General features: G+C 46.6%; 1 protein-coding gene across 2 annotated transcripts in view; it reads left to right on the top strand.

Moving 5' to 3' along the window:
- Positions 1-319: 319 nt before the first annotated feature.
- The window catches only part of LOC119463774 (atlastin-2), an 85,016-nt gene continuing 71,394 nt past the window's right edge, over positions 320-13,941 (top strand). The window contains exon 1 of one of the 2 annotated variants that reach the window (XM_049655805.1): positions 320-369. The gene's annotated coding sequence lies outside the window, so the exon portion shown is untranslated. Of the gene's footprint in view, positions 370-3,023; positions 3,233-13,941 lie in introns of those variants that run through there. The other variant, XM_049655804.1, reaches the window with a different exon arrangement.

Here is a 13,941-nt window from a genome sequence, read left to right as displayed (position 1 = left end):
GTGGCATCACATTAATATAAACTCTGTACTGAAAAAGTAGCAGCTTTTGCGTTCGTTTCAGTAGAAAAGCAAGAAAATCAGTAGATTCAAGCGATTTATCACTGAATCAGCAGAAAATATTAAAAATCAGTAGATCTACTGATAAATCAGCAGCCGTGGCATCACTGGCGCAAATAGAAATACGCGGATCGTCGCGCGCGGCGGAACCAACGGAAAAGGCACGGCAGAGGGCGCAGGAGCGGCCGTGGGAGAGGGCGCCAAAGATCTCTGCGCTAATAAAAGGCTGCAGCAGCCCGCATTCTGCTGTTCGTCAGCGGCTGTGGGGCAGCCGTGCGGTGGTTCATACCGGAGCGGATCTGTACTTTACAGGTTCGTGGCATTTATTTTTCACATTTATTTTATTTACTACAACCCCCCCCCCCCGCTCTTCCTTTAACGTGTAATCTACACATTTTTAAAAATCATAATCACGATGATCTGCCCTGCGTGACAGCTGTTTTCATCCACGTGATCGCCTCTCGGCATGTCTGGTTACGGCGCGCGTCTTTGAGGGTTCCAGCTAGCTGTCGCGGTGTTTGGTGAGCAGGCTTCGTACATTTTCTTGTGTTCTTTCGCGTTTATTGAGGATTTTAGCTGTTGGAGTGATACTGTGGTAGCTTAACTTCTGCTAGGTGCGGCCGCTACGTGGTTTTGACAGCGACGGTGGCGCCTTCGTGGGTTTGGTCGTGGACCTTTTTCGGTCGTTTTCCGAAAGGCGCGACCAACGTGGACGTATGCAAGGAGCTAGTGAAGCCTTTCGCACGCACTGATCTCAAGGAAGTTCGCGATTTTGGAGCAGGCAGGATCAAAATTAGGTTCAAGTCCTAGGCCGCGGTTGATCGCTTCTTAACTGATCCCGTTTTGAATGTTCGTGATGTAGTTTCGTTTTGGATACTGAGGATTTCGCTCCAGGTTTGTGAAGGTGTATGGCTACCTGCTGGGTATTCCAGACTGAGCTCTCATCAAAGAGCTGGAAGTCTTCGAAAAGGTCCAGGGGATCTCCGGCGAGTACGTACCTGGGTTTCTTGAGTTCGCTTCAGGCAACCGGCGCATCCCCATGGAGATGGTGCAGCCAGTTCAGAACGTTCCCTTCGCGTAGGCGAGAAGGTAGTGCAGGTCGACAGCGAGAGTTTTGCGTGTGGGTCGCAGGTGGAACTTGGACGGTCACCATGCTGCCGCGTGTGACACGCCGGAGTGCGCGCGCAGTGAAGCGAAGTGCGTACGATTCGGCGGTGAGCACGCAGGGGTGGCCCCAGAGGGGGGCACGGGGGGGGGGGGGGCGGCAGCCCCCCAAGAATTTTCGCCTGACCCCCCCCCCCCCCCATGAGCGCCGGAAAGCTGACCCAAGGTAGACGGTGTGCGACAAAATGTCACTTTTGATGTGTTGCAACTTGGAGGCAGATACATGAGAGCAGCGCTGCTTACAAAGGGCGGCCTTGTTTAAGCATAACAGTTTATTATAAAACATTTCTTATCAGGAGCAATTACCCTCTCGCTTGTGATAGAATAGGCGCCTTAAATAAAGCGCGAACTGCCGCAATAAGTTAAAAATGGTTCCAACGTTTGTAAATATATTTAAAAATAGGCTACCCTTCTTCGTTGTTCGGTCTGCTTGCGTGATCCGGCAAATTCGTGCCTCGGATGCAATACGTCAGGCGCCTTCCGCTCACAGGCCTCTTCGGCAGAGCATAAGCTTCGCCCTGCTGAGGTCGCATAACCGCGAGTGCTGTGCAAGCAAAGGCAGCGCACGTATACCACGCGGGACACACGTGTCTTCTTTATGCGGCGCAAAAGCGGCAGAACACATGGACAGCGAACAGTGTCGGCTCGAAACCATAGATGTTCACATATGGAGACGGTTTCAATACCTTCTCATGCGAACTCCGCTAGGCTACTGGGCAGAGTTGAACCTTCACCATGCGGAGATCGCAGTCACATCGCTGAAGTGCATAAACTAGCGTTCCACGAACTGCACAAGCTAGGTGTTTTCGCTGTGACGATACCGGAATCGTCATTATCTTGTGAGCGCACGTTTTGGTGCCTTCGAAGATTGAAGACTTATCTTCGCAGCAAGATGACGAATCTGAGTCTGAGCGACCTAGCTGGGCTTGCGGTCGAACGATCTCTTGCCAATAAGATATATATTCAGCGTGTTCTCGACATGTTTGATGCTGCGCACAGTAATCGAGTAAATGTCTGCACTAGTATGCCGACATAATGATACCCCTTTGTATCTCTGCGGCGCTTTCGCGGGAAAATTGTGCGGGCGCGGGCGTGGACCCAAACCTATACCGGTATCAGAACACCCGTTCACCATCGAATAAATCTCGGCTATGTTTTGTCTTGTACTGTCACAGCGCAGGCACAAACATCTGCGGTTGTGCCGAAACCTTCGAGCATGTTTATCGGAGGCTTGAGCGACTGAAGGAAGCGTAGGTGCCATGTACCAAGATTTACCTCGCACTTCCGATTGATTGAAGTAAACATTTATAAAAGAACAGGAAAGTGGAAGGGAGTTAAACATAGTCAGGACACAACGCACAAGTTCCCCGCCTGCCTGCCCCCCCCCCCCCCCCCTCCCTAAAGGATATCACTTGTCGTGGGTGCCCCCCCAATAAAAACTCCGGGTGCTGCCCCTCTGAGCACGCGGTCTCGGCGTGCACTGTCCGCACCTACTCGTCCGTAGCTGTGCGCTCAGAGCAGGTGGCTACCTCTGCAGTTGGGAGCCCAGCAGATGCAGCGGATAATGGAGACAGCGACGTTTCTCTTAGCGTGGCTGACACAGCCGTAGGCGACGGAGATTCTGCGAGTTTTGACGCGCTCGCTCCCCTATCTGGCGCGGCGACGTGCGGAGAGGAGGGGGGGGGGGGGAGGTGGCGAAGAGGAGGCCGGGGCTCTCGCTGCTGCCCCCATTGGGCGGCGGCGCCCGCTGCAACGGCCGCCCTCTCTGGCTAGCTGCTACCGCTTCCCGACGCAATCACAGACGGTTCTTTCCGCGACATGGTGAGCACGAAACGTACGCAGCGCAGTGAGCGCTCGGCATCGGCTGCCAGGGAGGCGGCCGCGCGGAGGGCGTCCACGGACTCGGAGGAGGGTGGCTGTCATGGCTCGGAGCCTGGCCCCGATGAACGCAAGCGCAGTGCTGCGTCGGATCCTGACGTTGAATCGGAAACGGAGCCTGATAATATTTCAGGTGAGGGGCAGTCTCCTTGCAGCTCGATTGCGACTGCTGCTTCGTGTCGCATGTTTCGTACGATTGCACGACTGAGCGGGTCCCCAGTCGTGGAGCCTTCCTCATAGGTAGTTCTAGCTTGTTTTCTTTCTGGCTAGTATTACTCATTTCTATCCCTTACTTCCTTTTGCTTCTCCTCTTTCTCTCCGACTTACCACAAAATTTATTCCATCCAATATGGCTTCTTCCGTTACTGTGGCTACTTTCAACTGTAGAGGTTTTTCTCGAGGTTTAGAACAGGCAGATATTAATCGCATAGCAGTTTCCAACGAGGAATATGTTCTATATAATATTATTCGTTATATAATTATTCTGTTATATATAAACCGCAAACCACCTGCTCCTCTCTCTCTCTCACTATATATATATATATATATATATATACTTGCGAATTAATATTATATTATGCGGTTGAGCCCGGAAAAGGCATCGGATAGTTATTTTTATATGGCCTATTTATCAATCACACATTGTGAACCTTGAGGGCCCGGGATATTATTTCAGTTTGCATTTATTTCTTGAAACTATACAAAATTTCAAGATGATGCAGGTATTAAGGCAATGGGTGCCTCACAGAGTTCCCTGATCGCGCACTGTAGCAGCAGTACGGCGCGCAGTAATAAAAAAGCACATTTGCTACAAACAATTTTAATAATCAGACAAAGAATTCTACTTGGTGTTAAAGTCTACAGCACGAATGCTTTGCTAGTTAACGTAATAGTATTGTTGAGGTCATACGCAACAAAATACAATACACATAGATTACTTGCAATATTCAGAAGAAAAAAAAGACAGCAGATGTGCGCGACCTTGGAGAATTACTATCCCATTTCCAGCGAAGCTGTTTCTTTCGAGCAGTTGCATTAAATGTTTCAGTTTCCTGTAATTATATCGCATGCTTGAAAACGTTGCCCGTATATGACTGTTCCGTTTGAAACCATGCCCACGTGTAATGTTTTGGAGCTCCTCGTGTTGGGATAAACTTTTAAAAAGCCAATAATTCATGAACACACATGTTGCATCGCCAGCACATTTACCATAGTGTGCCAGGGTAGCGGTCTCAATTCTGCCCCGCTTGTTAGACACGCTCATAACGCTTTAGAGCACTTGCGTAGGGGATTTATTGATTATACCTATCTATTTTAAGCTTTACCTACACATCACCCATTACCTGGTCCTTACAGTTACCAAACATAAAGAAGCTGCCTTTTTTAGTTCAGTGAGAACACCAGGCGAGTCAAATATATCACGCAAGAAAAATATATCATGCAAGAGTGTTCAAGAGTTATTCGTAACGCCTCTAAATAAGCCACTAACGTTAGAACTCCGTGACACATAGCATTTAAAATGCTGCTTATTCCTTAAATGTATAAAATGTCTGAAAGGCAGAGTTCTCTTGGGACATTGGGAAACTGGGTAAAGATTTGCTGTGGTTCAACGCGGTTAAACCAAGTTAAACCACTCTGCTCAGCGCGGTGAGCAACTACCGCATCTACACTTGCACCACAATACAACACACAGACGCTGCTCGGCGCGGCAGCAGCATCGAGCGAATTGACCTTCATGCTGCGTCTCGCTTCAACGCGAACTAAGCGTCGAAAGCAAAGCGCGTAAGAAGCTACCAGCACTCGGCGTACTTTGTCCGCCTCGCAGATCGCTTTCCAGATATGGGCGCCCGCGCGGCGTATGCAGTCGCCGCCGGTAGTGGCAGTCCCAGTTTGGCCTTTGCTGAGGTTGAAGGTCAGATTTGCGGAACCAGGCGTTTTCTGGGTTTGTACCTAGAGTAGAAAATATCACACTACTGTTATTGGAGCTGTCGCTCCAATAACAGTAGTGTGATATTTTCAAATGCTTGCTTGCGATGTTTGAAAACTGTGTTTGATCAACACGCATTTACCATCGTACATAAACTTGGCGTATTGTTCCCCTTATGTTCGCAAAATTAGACCTCAGTTCTAATTATGCCACTGCAGCAGTATAAGTTTAACACCGCTCGTAAAACACACTAATATCGCTATGGACCACCTGCATACGTAATTTACTGGAAAAGGCGCATTTGACCTATTCATTTGAAACATCCCCTACACAGTACCCATACCATGCCCCTAGCTTTCCCCAGATATAAACAAGATGCCTTGTTTATCTCACCGAGGACACCGGAGAAACAAATTACGAATCTCGTATGATGCACAAGAAGCACTTGGAAAAATAAGGGTTTAGTAATTATCTGCAGTAATTTCATTTAAAGTAGGAACGTGAATGTTTAGCAGCGCATCTCACTCAAAATTCTACATATTCTGACAAAATTTCAAGTTCTTATAACGTGCAGTTGTTTTATTAGTCTGGAAAACATTTACCTTTGTGGCAGTATGGCACCCTAGCTGTAAGGCTTGAATCAGTAACTTTGTAGTCTACAAACTCTGTAATGAACCTACACAGAATAAACATTTATTGCTCTTCACTCAGAGCATTGCTTCATACTTTGAAGAAATATAAGCAACATTCCTCGCATAGTTTGCCGAGGATACCGGGAAAAAACACCTAAATGCCGTGTATAACGCATAAAAATTGCAAGATGGTTGAAGAGAACGAGTACTCGCCAACCGAAAAACAAAAAGAAAAACAAGAATGTTTTTGCCGTTTTTGGACCCAGTACGGGTGCCTTGTTCACAATGAACGAGGTACATGACGGTCATTATTATATACATGCCGAATGACGTAATGCGTTTGCGTATAGCTCAGGGAGAGTCCCCGTGTCCGGTCAATCGTGTGTGCCGTAGATTATATGCAAAATGATTCAAGGAACAAGCGGGATGATAATTTCTTCTCCTTTTCTATAGCGAAGGTCGATTTCCAATCAATACCGTGTCCCGTTTTTTCGTGATGCTCTGGCAGTGCGTTTGACATAGTGTGCCACTTGGCTACATCATTGTGGCGCTGTTGTAGCCTTCCTTTTAAGTTCCCAGTTTCGCCTATATATTTCGCATTCCGCTTTTATGCTCCACTGCTGTCACACGAAAACTTGTGCTGAAGACTTCCTCGCCAATGGCTATCCCGACCAGCCTATAACGACGGAAAAAAGGCGTGCTGGTCCTGCCAGATCAAGGACAACAAGGAAGCGGGCTTCGCTTCCTTAGGCACGAGGGGTGAGCGAGTCATTTCAAGGATTTTCCAAGGTTACGAAGTGCGAATCTGCCACATCTCTACAAGCAAATAACGCCGCAACTCGTCAGAGTCAAAGACCACCTCAAAAAAGAAATTACCCTGGCATCAATCTACAAAAATTCGGGTCCAGACTGCCAGGCGTGCTATAAGCCGAAACTTGGAGCCTAAAACCAAGCCTACAACAGTACCGGCCGCAATGAAGTAGCCAAAGGGTACACGGTGTCAAGCGCACTGCCAATGGGGGGGGGGGGGGGGTGCAAGTGCCCCCCCCCCCCCCGGTAGACACGCCTATGGCCACGCAAGGGATTCCGAAGGCCGCATCCTGTCGGTGGATCTTGATTGTTGCACTAAAATTGGTAACGTCTACGCTCCATGCAGAGGTTAAGGTCAGCGGGGTGTTTGCTACATTATAACTAACGTTACTGTGCTAAGAAACAAGTAATCTTTATGAGAGAGCTTTTGCTCAAGGCGAAGTGCAATTTGCCTAATCAAATGCATCTGAAACTCAGAAATTGTCTTACGATGCGATTCTTGGACCATTTTACATGAAATTTGTTGCTCTTCAGAAAAAAAAGGTGAATGCAAGCAACTGTAACAAGCGGAATTTTATTTACATCATACTGTTAACAAAGATTGCCTAATATCGGCCAGTATAAAAAGCGGTGGCATACAATGTTTGACAGACGCGTACTTCTGCACCAAAAACAGATATCGGAAGTCTGTACACCGCATCTATCTCAGCATACATAGCAGCCAAGGAGGAGAAGAATATTTTAAGGAAGCAGACGAATGTGATATACAGGTTCGTAGCCTACGTAAACTTGTTCGATTGCTTATCAAGGTTTTGAAAAAGTCCTATCCGCAAAAAGGTGTGTGTCCGAGAATGGTGTGCACGTGAGAAATCAAGTTTATTTGGTTTGCAGCTCTTAAACGAAGGAGTATACATACTCGGGATATCGTTATTACTTTGGCAATTTCCAACAAGTTTCTCGTTCTCTCACGTCATCATTAACAATGAGCTTTATATATCCAGACATTTATATTTTTCTTTCATTCGCAACAAACCTCCTCAAACTCGGTGCAGAGGACATTGAGAAAGAACTTATACAGATGTCATGCATGCACTGTAGAACTTGGTCTTAGCAAATCTTTGGTAAGTTTTCATGACAAAACAGCACATCACAATAGAAAACTCGAAGCGGATTTCGTCGAAGAACGCCTCCGTCGACCGGCCTCAGCAGCAGTGGTGCTGAACTTTGTAGGAAAACAAAAAAGATACGTTTAGTGTTAAAACGTCTCGAGAAAGAACAGCGCACCAACTAAGGCCGTAGCATCTACTCCTTCGGACGTCCCAATGAAAGCTTCACTAAACGCAGCCTCCACAGCAGCATACAGTTTTTTCCGCTAACACCATAAAATCGGGTTCCAGCGAGTAACTTTTGAATTTCAGCCTATCTGACTATGGAGGAACTACGGCGCGATTTCGTAGGCTTCTATATCACTTTGTTTTTGTGTTTACGTTTTTTTTTTTTCATTTCTAGCAGAAAATTGGTACCATGCAATGCGACTCACACGCTTCAGCGTCTCGCAACAGTATCTTAATTTGCATGATTGCAGCAGGTTAATGTGTTGTTGGGCTTTCTCGGCTGCATGAACGTGTATCGATCAGTAACATTATGGGTAGAGCATCAGGTTGCGGCGTTAAGGGCACCGGATCCGAAGTAAATTAAATACATGTTATTTTTATTCTTTATTGAGTGATAGCTTCAACTCGATGACAAAAAACTGGCAGATACACCCGAAGAGTGAAGAAATTACAGCAATAGGAAAGTTTGGCGTTACGATTAACCATCTCGAATGGCGCTCTAATTACACGTGGGTGCGAGTATTTGCAGGTTTTTCAGAATTTCTGTGAGTTGTTTCAACACGCGTGTAGGCATGTAATGCCACCGAAGAAGGCAACACCACTACACTACCCGTAACGAGTGGCGCCAGTTAAATTACGTCACCTTCAGATTATGAGCACTAAAATTATTTTACAACTTTTCACAATCTGGTAAGATGAAAGCATAGGGTGCAGATAATAGGCGTGCATTGTGAGTGTAATTCTTCGTGTTTTCTCACGTGCGGCTATTCCAAAAAATTCTGAGGAATCATTCGGTCAAGAACATAGAACCTTTACACTCTAAAAACTAGGGAGAGTATCGCAGGACTGAAGGGGCCGATTTACTCTTAAAGTCATTGTTTTACTCTCGCAAAATGTCGGCTGCAGTCAAATGCATTGTGCACTCTATCCGCAGCGAGAAAGTGAAATGTTATTTACTCTCCCCTTCTGAGAGAGATTAGTATGCCCGTTCCACTCTTGCGGCAACAGAGAGGAAAACGTAGCATATTCTGCTGCTTAAACTGCATGAGGCTGGTCCGGAACATGGCGGTGTATCGCTCACACACGCAGAGCAGAAAGCGCATCGTTTTTTTTTTTGTTTTTTTTTCGGAGAAAGACGATCCGTTCAGCGGGCAGGCGGCCGGCGCCAAGACCATCTTTGAAAAATCCTGTGTCAGGCACGGTTCGCCGCCGCGAAAAGAGGACGGTGTTCATCGTTCGTTGGATTGAACAACAAATCGTCCACGGTGATTTCTAACTTAGTAGCACGTTCTGCGTATATAACATGCTATCGCCAGGTAGTGATCGCGAAGTTTAACCGCCGCGATTGCCAACGGACTAGGTATGCGTGCTGCGTCATGTCAATCGAAAAAGCCAGTCGTCGCAATGACTGCATGTGATTTTATCCCTTGCCGCTATCCATAAGAGCTTCGAAAATCACAAATGCTGATTGAACCATGGTGTGTTCAATAAAAAGCGAGGCGCGGCGTCGCATAAAAAGGCTTCTTCACCAGCCCATGATTCCGTGCCTATGCGGAGCGTGCTTAGCGTGTGTTTTATGTGTTTGAATTTATTCAGTTTGGCGGTCTACAGTACGCGGAGCGCTGTTTAAGGAGCTACATAACAAAAGGCGTCAACTTGTTGGCGACATGCTTTCGTTATATTAAGGCGCGCGCTTGATAGTGTGTTTCGCCCATGGGTAATCTGCGGCCTGTGAAGTTACGTGCAGCGGTAGTGCCTGCTAGAAACTTTCCGCAGGCATACAGCTGCACGCTGCGTGAGGTCAGTTTGGCGCGTAATCTTAAACAGCCTGAATACGCATTGGGAATTGCTGTTTTGAGCTGAATAAGACTGACCTCCTTTTGCTAATGTACGTGGTATTAAATTGGTGTGAATGTATGTCTGACTTTGTGTGCAGGTTTGAGCACAAAGCGAATGTGAGCGAATGTGAACAGTCGGTTTGTGTATGAACTCGGTGATTCGTCAAGCGGCCAATTATGCACTGTAATCGAATATAACGGCTACTGTTGTAGGATTACAGTGGCAGGCGCGTTCTGCATTGTTGTTATTGGCTCGGTCTTCACGTTTACTGTTTTTGATATGCCTGTGCATTTGCTAGTATTAGTTGGCAATTAAGAATTATGTCCTATGAACGGCTAAATCAACCTTCCTCTGTGGGTTCCTAGCGTAAGCTGTGCATTTTGCTATTGCAGGGCAGACTGAAATGTATTACCGCCTTGATGTTTTTAGTGGAGAATTGAAGTATCAAAGTAAAATGTTGCATTGCATGTTATCAGCTGTCTGTCAAACACGAACTAAGAGTTGGTCTAATATACTAATAACGTTGGTCTCACTGAAGCTTTTACATGCCTTCAAGAATTTAAAATGCTAGATTTCAAACTGCAGCAAGAGTCGAGTCGGTCAAAATGAACCCCACTGTGTACCTCATAAAGGAAAATAAAATCATGTCTTTTGAAAGCTTAGATGCAGGCCGCAGTGAACTGTTTCTTGTTATTCTTGAAATGTGCGTAATCTTGCCATAACAGGACCTTGCTTCCCATTCTTATATTCACTCCCGGTAATATCCATTGAACTAAAAGACCATATTTTCATGCCTACTGCAAATATGATCCTAAAATTATGGCTTGAGCAGTGGCCTAATCAGATGGGGGGGGGGGGAGGGGGGCACAGTGAGCACGTGCCTAGGATGTGTCACAAAGACAGCTAGGATGTGTCACAAGCTGTCCTTGTGACACATCTGAATTCGTACATGCAGCGCTGTTTGCTTTTTGGGTAGGTTACAGAAACACTACATGCTCCACTGTTCAGTTAAATGACTGCAGATTTGAGCACTTCATATTGTAATCAGCTTCAAGTGCAGCATAAGCAGAACATACAGAATTCGATCTCATAAGTTTGACTGGTTTCTTTAAAGGAGGTATAACTCCTTTTCATGTCATCTCCCCTCATTCTTCTAACTCCACATTTGCGTAATTGTTGGCCACTTGTGTACGCCGAGTGTAGTCTTTATACTTTTCGTAGCTCCACTCGGTATGTGCCCTTTACTTTGGCGGCTGATTTCTTTTGTATTAGATAAGCGAAAGTGGCAGCATTCTTTTCAGGAAATATATTTGTGGATAACGCCAGAAATGAGATGCATACTGCCACTGCTCTCTCCCCTAGAGGAGGGGATGCGTTTACGAAGTGTGCCAACAATGACTAATCTTCTATTTTATGGTAGTTTTGTAGCACTGGTGCTGGTCTAAGGCCTAACGGCCAGTTTTTTTTCCTTAAGTCTAAAAATTTAAATTGATTTGGCAGTTGACTATTGCAGTCATTTACGTGTTTCACATGCATTACAGTAGAAATACTAAGTGCTAAGACTTCTTCTTAGTGCAATGACCTTTTTCCTTGACTGTCTTTACATGGTTTCGCAATGTTCATTGTCTCGGACTCGTGTTCAATGCTCGTGTTCATTTCTGCCCACAATATTTTTCAGCCACCCATTTTATAAAACTCAAGACAGTTGCAAGGACAAAAATTGGAGGACGCTTAAGCTTCGCCTTTAAGAGTAGAACGCGATCGCGTTATCGGGACCCGTTCGCATCGCATCGTTCGCCTCGGGCAATTAGGCTTCATGCACTACTACACAGAACGTGGAAAGCCAGCTTACAAAGACCAAGCTTACACCGATCCCCTTAAAGTCGGCTTCACTTTTAAACAGAAATGCATTGCTGGGACGACGTTTTTACAGAGGCAGTATAAGTCGTCTTATGTTAAAATGTGAAGGCCCTAGGACCTTTTTCAGTATTTTATTAATTGTTGGCTATTTACCCGACGCGCTCACGTGTCCAAAAACGTATTTGACAGGCCAAGCCTCAATTTGACCTGCCGAGGATGCCAGTGCCATCTGGATAAGATTTTCGCAAGTAGGCTGCCCGAGTAAGCCGGTGTTTCTATGGTAGAAATGCTGGCAAAAAAGGTTTGTTTTTGAGGTTCCTCGTAACATAATTATGTTTTCTCGTACATTGAAGTAACCGTCCGATGCCACCATGTCTGTAGGTTGTGCTTAAGTTGTACTTTACCGTTTCTCTGACGGATTTCACTGTGAGAAATTCAATTTTATTGCGATAGCAATTATATGGACACTTCAACCGGATTTCTGCCGTCGCCGTCGCCGTCGCCGTGGGGTTCCGTATAGATAAAATCTTCGCCGCGCGCCGTATGCCCCAGCGGAAGCGTGGGGGGACGCGCGCTATCACGGAGAGCGAACGCACTCAATCTCCCACGCGCAAGCGAGGAAGCGGAAAGCCAGCGCCGGAGGGAGCAGTGGGGGGGGGGGGGGGGGGGGCACTTCTCTGCCAACAACCGCGCTCGTCGCTCGTCCGCACAGTCTCTTATCTCTCCCACGCGCAAGCCAGGAAGCGGGAAGCCAGCGCCGGAGGGAGCATGAGGGGGGGGGGGGGGGGGGGGGGCGCACTTCTACGCTTCCAACAACCGCGCTCGTCGTTCCTTCGACCGCACCGTCTCTTATCTCCACACGGCTCTGACTTTTATGCCGCTCAGTTTCCGTTGATAGACCGCACGTACCTTCGCCCGCGCGAAGGTACGTTGCGCTGCCAGCGTTTTGACAGTCGTTGGCTGCAGTCATTCAGTGTGATCTATTCATGTTTGTTTGTGCGCGCTCACACCACGCTTGTTCATTCAGTTAGTAATAGTCGGGCCACATTTTCCAACGCACGCTACACATGCAATGCTGCCCAGATCGGCAGTGCAGCACTACAGGTGTGTCCCTTCGCACGCGCTGCCCACGGTAAGCGCTTCTCATCAACACCACCGTTTCACACGCGCCTTCTCGTGGTCATCGAGTCTCTCTTCATGTCGGTCTACTTACGCCGCAGCACACCTGCTTACTTAATCAGCTCATATTTACTACAATTCATATTGCTACCAAGGCCGCTCACCTTACTTCGTATGACATTGCTGTGTTGCTATCGCATTCATTGCTTCGCCCTTAGGGCGAAACTGTGACATTTTTTTGTTCACTAACACATTGCACCACAACGAAGGGCCTGCGCAGTCGGGGTGGTTTGGAATGATTTTCTCCTGCACTAGCACCTTGCGGCTGCGGTGGTTGCGGATGATTTTTTTTCCGCCACGGACGACGCCGACACCGCCAGATTTTCTGCGACACGGGGCCCTTAACGATATCGCGTCAAAATGCTGTCAAGGCGCCAGCTCAGCACGACTCCACATGGTGCAGAGGAGTGCACTCCTAAGTATGAAAATGCGTTGCCATACAATTTGGACCAGCAAACTAAAATGTGTTTATACTGGGTGTACCATGTAACTAACTGGCACGAAATCTTTCAAAACACAGTATGTCACACAAAGATGAAAGTTCTGACGTGCTCTTGGCCATCACCTGGACTTAGTAATTTTTGTAACATCTCTGATGGGCAAGTCAAGATGAACTATGCTCTCTGGAGACATGTGCATAGGAGCAAGTGTCATTGAAAAGTTAGAAATATCTTTTGAAAAACGGCTTATTAGTTTTGCGACAAGTGACTACTTTTTGTCTGGCCTCTCAACAGACTATCCACGTGACAAAATAGAGTGGTACAATGAGATTGAAGATTCGCTTAGTGAAATTATACTTACAATGAGCAGGGTACCTGTGTTGGCTATAAAAAGCGAAAGCTCATGCTTGACTTGCTGCTGACATAAACCACGCAAATATAAGGAAGCAAATACAAACTACAGCCATTCTGAATTTTAAGTGATGGCGTGAAGCAGGGAAATTTTCATGTCGTCACTTTTATAATTTTTACGCCAAATTTTATAAGCATGGCTTCCCTGCTAGGGTTCAAGAAAGCGGGAGAGTTACGGCAGAGCACTTCAGGTTTGAGACGTTGTTTACGTACGTGCTCACAGGACGAGTTCATTAATACCGCTCGCACCTCTGGAAGCAGGAGCGAGGCCTTTGACGGTTGCATAGACCGTGTTACACACCTTACGTCCTAATTAAAAGCAACATAGTCACTTTCAATTGAAAAATTAAATTGACACATGTAAAATTGGTGTATCTCATTCTATGACACACTCAACTGTGTGGTTTTGG

The sequence above is a fragment of the Dermacentor silvarum genome, chromosome 9 (genome assembly GCF_013339745.2).
Source record: "Dermacentor silvarum isolate Dsil-2018 chromosome 9, BIME_Dsil_1.4, whole genome shotgun sequence".
Classification (NCBI taxonomy): Eukaryota; Metazoa; Arthropoda; class Arachnida; order Ixodida; family Ixodidae; genus Dermacentor; species Dermacentor silvarum.
The sequence above is the reverse complement of the archived record's forward strand: the minus strand, read 5'-3'. Positions and strand labels throughout refer to the sequence as shown.